The sequence below is a fragment of the Belonocnema kinseyi genome, chromosome 2, assembly GCF_010883055.1.
Source record: "Belonocnema kinseyi isolate 2016_QV_RU_SX_M_011 chromosome 2, B_treatae_v1, whole genome shotgun sequence".
NCBI lineage: Eukaryota > Metazoa > Arthropoda > Insecta > Hymenoptera > Cynipidae > Belonocnema > Belonocnema kinseyi.
This window is the reverse complement of record NC_046658.1, coordinates 68195673-68205253: the sequence shown is the minus strand read 5'-3', so window position 1 is coordinate 68205253 and position 9581 is coordinate 68195673.

Sequence of the window (9581 nt, the reverse complement as noted above, 5' to 3'; positions counted from 1 at the left end):
AATTTGGCACCACTGAGCAACAGCCAATCAATTATGATCTTACTTTTTAGCACCTAAAAAATCTTCCCCGATACGTTTCAGAAGTACTAAAATGACTGTTCTAATTTTCATCCTGTCATTTTTTATATGCTTGACAGTCTGTCAGTCAAATTTAGCACCACCGAAAAGCTGCCAGTCAAATTTTTCGTTAGTTTTCAGCATTAAAACAATCATTCCCAATGGGTTTCAATAGTACTAAAATGACGTTTCTTTTCTAGAGTTTTTGGCATGTTTGGCAGACTGCCAGTCAGCTTTGGCACCACTGTTCTTAGCATTTAAACAATCATTCACACTGAATTTCAAAAGTACTAAATTTACGTTCTTTCACTAGAATTTTTTACATGTTTGACAGCCTGCCACACGCAGAAAAAAGAACCTTACATTTCACTGAAAACCAAGTTAAATCTACCGATCTTCCTAGTACGTATTTGGACAACATGACAGTTAAGTAAATGTTACAATTATAGGCAAATAAGAATGACAATCAATGATGGTTACTAGTACCGATTCTCAAGTGGTGCTGACCTGCGGATCAGTACATTTTACCGATCCAGTCCTTATTCTGCACAGTCCCTGGATACTGTATTTACGAATTATCATGTCACTTTAACGAATAATATAAAGAGATCTGAATTATGTTATCGGCGTAGACTACAGTTAAGACATTACTATAAATTGTGAAAAAGTATTGCTAAAAAAAAATTCATAAATAAGAGCACGGTTATTTCTTATAAATATGTTCGGATATACTTATAATTAATCGTTATTTGTAAGTTATAATGCTCATAATATAATTAAAATTTCGCACGCAATGGGGGGGGGGGGGATTCGAACATTGCATTTGTAACTGAGGGTGGTGAACTCGGGAATGACTTCTGAATACGCAACCATGCCATCGCGGCACACAACAAAAGTTGTAGCATTCACATCATATCTATATGTCAGCTGAAACAGTCACGGAACAAAAACACGTCTTGCTCCAATAATCTCTCAAGTGTACGCGATCTGTGAATAAGTTGTGACATCCAAAATGGTGCTATTTTTATAAAACCCCTTCCTTGCTAAGTGAGAATGTGGAGTAATGTGACGATTGTCATAGAAATGTCAAATAGGAATGTTTTTTTAGGTGATGCAATTCATTCATTGCCGATTTCGTTGTGAATTCAAACGGTGCTCTACGCGGATAGGTTGCGTTGCGACTTTAGGGGCGAGTTAAGTAAACCGATCAGATCAGTAGCATGTACCGATCTTTCGGTAATGTCCACTGCACTACTATTGTAATTTCGGTTCAGTGGATTTTACACGTCGTTCAATATGCAATACGAGGGAATAGAGGTTTATTTTACTGAAGGATAACCGTTGAATTAACCTTAATTTCACTGAGACATTTACGAAATGCTAAGTGATTTTGACATTTTCACCCTCTTATTAAGAGCAGTTTATACTGTTACGATTGCAAGAAATCCTTTACAATTCTTGATTAGTAAATATTACATTTCTTTTTTCTGCGTGCGGTCAACTTTGGCACCACTGACGAGCTGCCAGTGAAACTTCTTGTTAGTTTTTAGCATTCAAACAATCATTCCGCGTTGGTTTGAAGAGTAATAAAATGACGTTTTTTTACTCGAATTTTTGACATTTTTGACAGTTTGCCAATCCATCTTGGCATCATCAAGAAGTTGCCAGTCAAACTTATTGTTAGTTCTTAGCATTCAAACAATTCTCCCCCGTGGGTTTCAAGAGTACTAAAATTACGTTTTTTTACTCGAATTTTTGACCAGTTTAACCAGCTGAAAAAATTCGGATAAGCTTATGAACGTGAGCTTAAACATGATTTGAATTTCAAAGGAAAAGTTGTGAAAAAAATTATAATAAAAATAAAAATGAAAATAAAAATTATATTGTGCGCGAGCACAATATAAAAGTTCGAGTATACCTAGAGTATACCTTGTCTTATTTCAGTATATTTTCCACAGATTTAGAGAAATTGGTGTCCAGGTGGATTCAAGCCCGACCCCCCCGGCCCCCTCGTGGTCAAGCGTGGAATTTTGCCCCCCCCCCCAAGTGTCCACGTGGTATATGGATGGCCTCCCAGGAAATCCAATATAGCGGCTTTTAATGTAACAAAATTGGTGCACAAAAGTGCACAAACACGTTGAACTTTCGAAAAATGGAAAACAACAATTTTGAAATTCAAGATGGATGTTTCAAAATGGCGAATTAAAAAAAAACAAATTGTTATTTCAACCCTCAAGTGACAGCAGTGAATTTGACTATTACCCAAACAACCTATATATTTTTTTCATAGTTTTTTCAGGTCACTTATTACAAATCTGGTCACGCAGTTGCAAAGTTAATTTGTTAAAACTATATGTTTAAACGAATCTGGCGTCAGATTCGCAAAATCAATGTGTTAAAACAATTTTTTTAACCATTTTTTAACAAATTGTTGCAATATTCCCTTATGTCAGCCGCCGTATTTGACGTTTATCCGCTGTCAACGCGTGGTGGCTGAAGGATAGACCTTTTTTTTATTTTTAACTTTTTGTCGTATTTTTATATTCTCATTCCTGAGAATGTAATGTAATCGTCCAAATTTTCAATCTCGGGTTTTTAGCGGATCTTTACGTTTCGGCACTCACAGAATCCGAAAAACATAAAATTTCATCGGTGTCTGTCTGTATGTCGGTATGTCTGTATGCTGTGTGTCTGTATGTATGGGTTACCTAAATGTTGTAGCCACGCTAATTTTTGAAAGATTTGTCCAATCGAGTCCGCATTTGATACACTTCTGAAGGTCCCCAAAATAAAGGCTAAGTTCGTTAATCAGATATTTCGAACCAAAATTAAAAAATTGACAGCATTTTCAAAATTTTGAATTTTTGTTGTTAAAATCTTATAAATTGTTATCAAAGTTTCTTATAGATGGGTAAAAGACTTGCAAATTATCTGAATAAAATTTTTTATTTTTATGAAAATTAGAAAAGTTATATACTTTTAAAAATTTGAAAACTTTCAAAAAATAGAAACAAATTTTTTTTTTATATATCCAAAAATTGAATTTAAAATGATCACCAGATACCAAATTGATTTAAAAACTATTCTACCCGAGTTTTTCGATTAGCCCAAAATTAAAAAAATTATAGCATTTTCAACATTTTCAATTTTTTTTAACTTACAGAAATTTTTGTCAAAGTTTCCCATAGACGTTTCAAAGACTTGAAAATTATCCAAATAAACTGTTTAATTTTCATGAAAATAGGAAAAGTTATATACTTTTCGAAAATTTGAAAATTTTCAAAAAATAGACCAAATGATTTTTTTCATAAATCCAAAAATTCTATTTAAAATTTTCAGTAGATACCAAATACATTTCAAACTATTTTAGCCGAATTTTCCGATTAGCACACAATTAAAAAAATTAGAGCTTTTTCAACATTTTAGACAATTTTTTTTCAAGTTTCAGGAAATGTTGTTAATGTCTCCGATACTTCACAAAAATATTTTCAAATTATCCAAATGACATTTTAATTTCGATGAAAATTAAAAACGTTAATGTAATGTAATCGTCCAAATTTTCAATCTCTGGTTTTTTAAGGATCTTTACGTTTCAGCGAGCACAGAATCCGAAAATGTACTTAAAAAAAGGGAAAATCATTAAACAACCATAACAGGGTCCTATAATCAGGAAAAATAAATTGTGAACATTATTTTTCAATATCTGAATAAGCAGTGCCAAACCAAGGTACGCACAAAAAGAAAATGTAGCAGGAATTTGATACAATAGTTCTTAACATACAATGTAGGATGTAGGAAGCGCGAGAATGAACAGTCGCGCGCCCTAGGCGCGCTAAAACTAGAAATTATTTTGAATTTTTTAAATGTTTTGAATTTTTCAATTTGATATTTTTTTTGCATCTTTGAGTTCTTCAAAACTGTTTTGAAAAATCTTTCACCTCTTTTTGAATACTTTCTGGGACCAGAATGAACTCTTAGCATTGTATGGATCAGATTTGTGAAATTCATTTGTTTTTTGCGCAGGTCATTTGCGCAGTGAACACTAGTAGTAAACTATTCTTTGGCTACGTCGTTGTCTATCCTTCGACTTCCACGCTTTGACCGTTGGCAAACGTAAAATACGGCGACTGGCAAAAGGAAATATTGAAACAATTTGTTAAAAAATTGTTTAAAAAATGGTTTTAACACATTGATTTTGCAAATTTTGACGTCAGATATTTGAAATAATTTGTTCAAACAAATATATTGAACAAATTAATTTTTGCGATTTCGCGGCCAGATCTGTCATAAGTGACCCGAAAAACCATGAAAAAAATAAATAGGTTGTTTGGGTGATAATCAAATTCATTGCTGTCGCTTGAGGGTAGAAATAAGAATTTCTTGGTTTTTAAATTCGACATTTTGACACACTCATCTTGAATTTCAAAGTAGTTGTTTTCCTTTTTTCGAAAGTTCAACATGTTTTTGCACTTTTATGCACCAATTTTGTTACATTAAAAAAAATTTTCGATACGACATCCAGCAGTAAAAATTTTTTGTCTTAAATTTGTCCGTGTTTTTTGTTATAAATGCCGCCATATTGAATTTCCTGGTAAACGAGCAGTTATTTTGTCAACTTCATCTTGTAGAGCGGTCTTGAAAACTTACGTATGTTGAGTTTCAAACATACGCGACATGCTTTATTACCAGAACTGCATCAGCAATGTTACGCTTAGTTTTTCGGTCCTTTGGACGTTAATGGGTTAAAGGGGTTCCTGCAATTTGTATACTCTTCATTACAAAAAAAAAATAAATAACCCTTCAAGTCTCATATTTGTGAAACAGAAGGGCTTTTCCTGCGTATTTTCAAAATTAGAAATTTCAATTTTTTGGACCACCCTAGCCTATTGGCAAGCCTACAACAGGAGGAATCTCGAATTTTAAAAGCTCATGCCTTTGGCGCTTCAGATTCCAGTCTAAATTGAAGCGAATTGAAGTTTGTAGTAAAATTTAAAGCTTTCGAGCATCTATTTCATAAATTACCATATCATGATTTTTCAACTTAGCATACCTTGATGTTGTTTAGAAAATTTGCAATTCAAAACGGGTCAATTCTAAACTATTTCAATTTAGAAGCTATGCTAAATTTGCTGAATTACTTAAATCTTTTAATTTGAAGATCTTGAATTTCAGAAGCTTAGAATATTGAATTTCCCAATTTGGATTTTGTCATCACTGAAGTCCTTAGTTTTGAGATGTAAAATGTTAAATTGAAAATTGTCAAAATTGAAGTCTTTTTATGTCCGTAAAGAATTAAGAATTGACACATAACATAAAAATTGGATAAGATTGACGTGGGTTGACCTAACATGGGAAATTTTTAATTCCCGGTTTCATAGAAATTTTTCACATCAGAAGGCAGCTTGAGGTGACCCTGATTTCGTTTAAAGCGCCAGATTTTGAGGGGGTATCTTAAAAGCCTGGAAAGCACATTGAATTGGGATTATGAATAAGGGATACATAACCCCAAGGGCGTCGATGGATGAGATGGGCGGAGACGGGAAAAGCCAGGGGAATAAACACGCTTGTTGCTTGCCTATGATACGGTGAACATATGCGATGCATTGTCGTCATACATGTGCATTTGCGTTGCTTGTACTGATACAGATCTGCGTTCACGCATGTCCTTTATGTTCACTAAAACCTCTTCATTGTACTCTTTGCCCCACATAAGGTGCAAAAGTTTAGCAAAAAAGGCATTTCAATTTCACTTCAAAATAGCTTCATTAAAACAATTCGAAACTTTAGAAGTGTAAAAGAATATTTTTAAAATCTTTGAGTAGGAAAAAGGGGTCTAAGTAACTCAATATGTACAGAGTCCTGATGACTCAGGCGATAGCGCGCCAGGCTTCCGAGCTAGAGGCTTGGGTTCGATCCCTGTCCTGGTACTAATGTAAATTTTTCTATATATTTTATATCTTGTAAAAATATAGTATACAAATAGGGAAAGTGCCCATTTGAACGCGATGTACCTATAAATCCCACTATCCCAACTTCTTCTCACGCAGCTGACTCTTGCCAGCGGGAGTACTTTGTACTTTATCAGGCAAATGTTTTTATATAATTCGTAAAATAAGGATAGATGTATAAAAATCAGGATGAATCTAGAATGATTTAGTTACTAATGACCTAATTTTCCGTTACAATTACGAAAATTTCAATAATACGTCGTATCTGAAAATTCCGAAAATTGTAACTTACAGAGCTTGAACTCTTGCCACTATTGACATTATTTAATACTTTTGCGAGCGATGCCACTATTTTTCCTTTCCACAATTGTATAAAATATTTGGTGCTCACAGAAGGACCGATTATTTTGTATTTTCCTGAATGTCTGAAAAAAACTAAAATATGTTGCTTGGCTTAAAATATTTGCGGGCCCTAACTTGAAAAGGGCTCATTCAAATAATTGGTCCATCTAAGGAATAATGTATTTGAAAAATTTAAATAACTTTAGGTTTGGTATTTTATTCATCATTAAAGGTGTCTAGTGTAGGTAGAGTCAGTAGGTAGATATGTATAGGTACTTTTTAAAATCCAATTCCTTTAGAAAATATCGGATTTGTATCCCTATAGACTGAATGTAGTAAAAAACAATCACGTGGTATTGATCCAATTGCTGACAAAAAGAAAATTGTATATCGAATTTGGTTTCAATTAAAAGTGAGTAAACAATTAGTAATGGTGGTAATGAAACCAGTACCGTAAATAAAGGCAGAGCGTTGCCGATATTTACAAACGTGAAAGTCCATTCGTATAAATCGAGTTTACATATAGATCTATCTACCTTCTCTACTCTGTACTATATGTACTGTATATGTATGTATATAGCTAGTGGCAGAACAGGCTTTTGGCCTCTTGGGACAGGAAAATCCCAGGCGGTTATATCGACCCTCATAATATTTACGACTCGGAACGCAGGGTTGCTCTACGTTTTCACAGTACTGTAAAGAACGCACAAAACGCGTATAAAATCACACTTGAAAACGAAATATTAGAATTTATATGCAATGGAGATGTTATTCCCGGAGGTCACGTTCCTATACCTAAGTTATTTTTTCGAATAGGTTTCGGTGTGATCGCTCCTATCATAGCAGATGGATCCACATCTTAGTATCTAAGGGTACGTCCAGGTATCGCGTCATATAATCGAACTGGAACCCAAATTTCCTTCTGTGAAATATCATAGAATTTTATTACGATGTGCTATAATATAATCTTTCTTCATTTTTTATTTATTTGCTTTTTTGTGGCAAAGAAAATTCAGTTTCCAAATTAAAAACCTTCTTATAGAAAAGATTTCTTATTTGAACACTCAAAACTTCAATTTAGGTAAATTAAAATTTTTCTTTTGAAATGAAAGATTTTGAATCTTGCTTTTGTTAACTGAAAATTGTAGAAACTAGATTCTGTACAGATAAGTGAACGGGTCCGAAAAAAGGGGTTAAGTACCTAAAAATGTAGATTTTGAGGTTTTGACTGTTTCAGTCGGCTGAAATATAATTTTTTTTTACTTTTACTTTTTAGACAAAATATAGAGTATCATTAAGTCGCTACTAATACATTTTTATGCATTAAAAGGTGTATGTGTGTGGGTGGGTGTGTGTGAAGTTTTACTTGGTTCAAAGCTTGGGAAAATACGGGATTACACACACACACACACACCGAAATTTTTATGAATTAAAAAAATTATCCAGATTTCAAAATTTGCAAAAAAATTCAAAATTTAGATAAAATTTCAGAACTTTTCTGAATTTTCTGAATTTTCTATATTTTCTCGATATCAACTACAAGAAAGTTTAACCGTATAATTGGTTTAGGATTTTCCTGAATTTCAAGAACCCCAAACTGTTGGAGTACTTGGCTAATTTTGAGAACCCGAGACAGGTTGGGCTCTCCAGATTTTCGGGTGCTCGAAAAAATTCGAGTACCCGACCTGTCTTCGGTTTTCGGAAGCAACTGGGTACTGCAATTTTGTCGGGTTCTTGACAGTTAGAGTATTCTTAAGTCCGGCCCGGACCGAGCTTTTTACGCACCACTAAATCCAATTGAATACAAAAAAAATAAAGCTTCACAGTGGGACCCGCTTAACATACCTCTTCTTAAATTTAAACTCAAATTAAATGAAAGTTTAAATGATGAATCAGTGGCATTACACTGAAAAATTTTCTGAATCGGTCAGCGGAGAAAAAAATGAATTCAACTGAATTAAATATACGAATAAACATATTGAAAATCTGGGGGTTTAACCGACTTAACTTGAAACTGCCTCAAACAAAACTTTTCAATTTCGAATCCTGGATTTTTGAAACTTGTTAAATTGAAATGCCTTATCTTTGAGCCCTTTGAATTTGGAGTGATTTATAGCATCGAATCAAGTGTGTTTATATATTTGTCTTCTCTCTTCCGGTCAAGGGGTTTATTTTGTTCGTCTCATTAGTTTAGCGAATAGGGTACGGATACGGGTATGACTACAAATGATTATAATCCATACAAACAAGCGTCAACGAGCGTTTGAGCGGTATAGAATGGTAAGAATTGTCGTCGGGACCCCCCATGGTGGTTCCCCAGTGGGACCCTAGGGATTCCCTTGACTCCGTGCACTATAAGTCGAGAGCACACCCCTGTTGTTGTATCTGTCCAACCCCCCTGATTCAACCCCAACCCCAACCCACGACCTCTCTGATCTCATCCAGCCTCATCTCCGGAACTCATGCTCATCTGCTGACAAAAGAGCATCTGTGCGATCCGATCTATGTTTCTCCTGCAACCTGTTCGCAAATAGGTTAGCGAGTATGTATATTATATACCTACTGTGAATTCATTATCCATCTAATGTAAACATATTGTTGGCAGAAATAGATGCAGAGCCAAATCGTGCCTAGGGGCGAGTGCAATGTTACTCTTACCCCCTGAGACTCACTTTCAGAGAATTTTCATATTTTTATTTTTTAAAAAGGGTCGTGGATCAAACAATACTGCTAGGGGGGGAGGGTAACATTTTTTTTTATGTTTTGTGACGATTTGTGATATAAGGGGGTAGGGTTTAACGGACAAAAGGTAATTTCGGGCATGTGGGGGTAAATTCGTACATGTGGGGTAAATTCGGACATTCCTAAATTGATATTTTAAATTACTGAAGGTGGGTGGTTTTAACTAGAATCCAGAACCAGTTAACACTTAAACAAATTCCGGATTGTTGTAACCATTTTGAGTAATTTATCCTATCACTTTAGAGAATTTAGGGGTATCCGAATTTATCCCGTTTGAGGGTAACTGAATTATTAGAACCCAATGAGAAAATTCATCTTTTTCTCGTTGAAAGCAAATTCTTTTGAATTGAAAAGTCTCTCATATTTTTGGTTAAGAATGCATTTCTTTTGGTTCAAAATTCTATTATCAGGCTGAAGATTCAATTATTTTGTTGAAAAATTGGCTTTTTTTGTCGAATATTAATTTTCTTTAACTGAATATCTAAATAATAT